The sequence below is a fragment of the Phaethon lepturus genome, unplaced genomic scaffold (genome assembly GCF_000687285.1).
Source record: "Phaethon lepturus isolate BGI_N335 unplaced genomic scaffold, ASM68728v1 scaffold39569, whole genome shotgun sequence".
Lineage (NCBI taxonomy): Eukaryota > Metazoa > Chordata > Aves > Phaethontiformes > Phaethontidae > Phaethon > Phaethon lepturus.
The window spans coordinates 442-3,872 of NW_010562102.1; the positions used below are offsets into that span (position 1 = coordinate 442).

Below are 3,431 nucleotides of genomic sequence, written 5' to 3' on the forward strand. Positions count from 1 at the left end.
CATTGCATTCAACCATTTAAAAATATCTGAAATGCAGAACGTTTTAAACTTTCCAGTTCAAGCAAAATATTTCTCTCCGATGGTTAATGCGAAGGTGAGATAGATTTTTTTCAGATAACATGGGCCTGCTAAACAGATGAAAAGCAAGCCTGACATAGTTTTAAATATTATAGCACCTTATGCTTCTATGAATTGTACCAATATTACATTAGTATATCTCTAGTAACTGCAAAAAAATCACTCCTGGGTTTTACAGCATGACAACAAATTCAGATTAATTTCTGAATTTGACACAGGACATGTATCTGATCAGTCCATATAATCCTTCTTTAAAAGAATTTTTCTAATGGTCATTGAGGCTATTTATCAAAAACTGCAATCAACAACTTAGATATTACAAATAATATAAATTTTACTGAAACATGAAGAATATTTGCTTCCATGTAAACATATGGCTAATCATTCCTCTAAAATCTTATTGCAATATTTGATATTTCTTGTCATACAGGTTTCTCCAGTACCTCCTATGGAAAAGGGTCTTCCACTTTTCTGAAGGGATATTGACAGAAGTTAATAGTAAGAGAAAACTTTCTGCAAGATAGATGACTAAAGGTAACAGAGAAGATCCAAAAACTGGAAGTAGGATGGAACGCTTTCAACAAGGAGTCCGGAAACGTACACTTTTGGCCAAAAAAAAAGTGCAGAGCATAACAAAGGATGATGTTAAAAGTTATTTATTGAGGAATGCCTTTGTGCTCTTCACAGTTGTTGCTGTGATTCTTGGTGAGTAATTTGTTCAATAGGAATATTCTGTTCTCCAATGCATTTGCCAATGATGATTTGCCAGGGTGATTTGCATTGCAAATGGAATTCAAAATTTTTCTGCACTGATAAGAATGTTCTGGCTCGGAGAGTTTTGGCTTTGACAGCTGCATGTTGAAGTTTTAGGAAGAGCCATTTTAATTATGCTAGTATTCCTAAGGAGAATTTTGGCAAAAGAAATCAGCTGTTTTATGGATTCTTCTCTTAAAGAATCAGGTACAATAACTGAATTGAATGTTCTCAATTAAATCTTTTTCTACCAAAACCAGCTGCAGCAAAATGCTCAGGATGTAACTTTTTTTACCTGATCTACCCAAAATGATCACCTTGCAATGACAAACAGAGGTCCTCAATGAATGAAATTAAAATTAAAGGGTGACATTTCTAAGCAAAGATATATGTTAGAGCCTCAGTCTTTTCAATTTTCCCTTGATAAATGCAAAACAATTAAACCTAGGTACAAGCTTATGTTTTCTCAGTTGCTCACAATCTTACACATGCATCTTTCAGATACAATTGGGGCAACAATGGAAATGTTACTTGTTCAAAGGACTGCAAGATAGCACCTGATTAAATGCCTTTTTAGAGTGTATGGAAAGGAATCCAGAACATCCAACAGCATTTAGATTTGTAATGCACCAAAATATTACTTTAAAATATAGCTACACATTTTGAATCTACATTAGAAAGAGAATCTTCTGAGAAAAACATACAATTTTTAAAACAAAATTTCCTTTATATAATTATGTGATCACAGTATGAGCAAGAACATGATGGTTTTACTGTACTATTTTCATTTTAATTTTCTAATAAAAATATAAAACTGTGAATCTGCTAATCAAAACCCAAGTGTTAACACTTAATGATAAGAATATATATCCTACACCTACATAGGCTCTAATGTCCTTGATGATGCTGTTCTGCATAAATATGCTTACTATGTTTCTACAACTTTTTTAGGAATTAAAATTTTAGGGCTTTACCATTATTGTTGCTTGATATCACATCTGCAGGGTTATTTTAAATTAATTTTAGTTTTGATGGTCTTTTTCTGGGAGACAATTATATTAATTTTCATATGGGTAAAATAAAGTACTTTGTTGCTATAACAGAAATGTCATTCATATTCATCAACAGTATTTGATCATAAGTGCTTTTAATTACTAAATAAGAATTTATTCAATGCAAAAAAACACATTAATAACAGGGGTAAAAAAATTAGGCATTTTATCTACAATGGTCAGGAAAGGCAGAACAAACTAAGCAGGTTTTGAAACACTGTCCAACCTCAAAGGAATACAATTCTTAGATTGTCACCTGTCTATACTGCACAAGACCAAAGCACTCTTGCAATTTTTTCGCTGTTATCTAGCTCATGTGACTCCCATAAATCTGGCAATGTGAGAACAGAAATGTAGGCTGGACAACTGTTTTTACTGTTACTGCATGTTCCAATTAGCTTTAGATGACTAGCAACAAATGTCTGACCACAGCTCCACTACCACCTACAGCAATGGCAGAGTGCCAGTAAGGCTGGAACACAAGTTGGAGAACTGATGAACTACAGCCTAGGATGAGCTGGCTGCTCAAATTCTGCTCATGAACCTATAGACATATCTGGAAAAAAGTCTTTTCATTACTATGATGGAATATTCAAAATTTTCTCACATTTATTATTTGTGGTGCAATTGTACAGTATATATATGATTAGAACAATAAGTTCACACTTGGTAGCTCATAAAAAGGTAAAACAGGTTTTTTGACTTTTTTTTCTGTTGTGGAAATAGGGAGGAAGTAGGGAAGAGTTGGCTACAGAGTTTGGAAAGCATTCAGTGGTTGAACTGCATCTGTCTAGTTTGTCAAGGACTAAATTGTTATCATCTCTCAGTTGTTTGGTGATCTGTGGAAAATCAGATGGTGGGCTTGATCCCTTTCCTAGCAGACAGTAATCAACATTGTGAAATTAACCCATCAATTAGCACTACTGGTTGTCTCATCAGAGATGCTTGGATGTGAATGTAGGTGGAAATCAAACTATACTCAGGTCAGGGTTGAATCATTTACAAGAAATGATGCTTAATGCTCTCTGTAATCTAAACAGACAGATGACATCAGTTTTTAGGGCTGTTGGTCCAGCAATTTTCATAAAGACTAAACTCAGGAAAAGCAAAATTTTAGCTTTAAAGAGCACAATATTTCTTCAGAAACATTTATTTCAAGGCTCTTTTGTCAAGGGACTGACATGAAAAAGCCTATTTAATAATCTCCAACTTCTTTGCTGAGCAGGATTGATGCTGGTAGAGATTAAGTGGATAGGATCATATGTCTTAGCCTAGTTTCAGGACTGTAGTTTATAACAGGCACTTGAGTTTGTCAGATGAGTTTGTGTCTGTGGAAACATGCACTTTGTTATGCAGTGGGTAGCTGTAAGATGCATTTGTTTGTTTTGCATACTGATATTTTGCAGGCAGAGCAGAGATTTTCTGGCATTCACATGATAAGGAAAAATATAGGTGTTTACCCTAACTTCTGCTGTTACTCCAATTCTCAGCTGAATTCTAAACTGAATTCACTAGCTGCTGCAATACAAAAGCAATTAATCTTTAAAA

General features: G+C 34.1%; 1 pseudogene; it reads left to right on the forward strand.

Moving 5' to 3' along the window:
* Positions 1 to 602: 602 nt before the first annotated feature.
* Positions 603 to 791, forward strand: LOC104626290 (annotated as a pseudogene).
* The last annotated feature ends 2,640 nt before the right edge of the window (positions 792 to 3,431 follow it).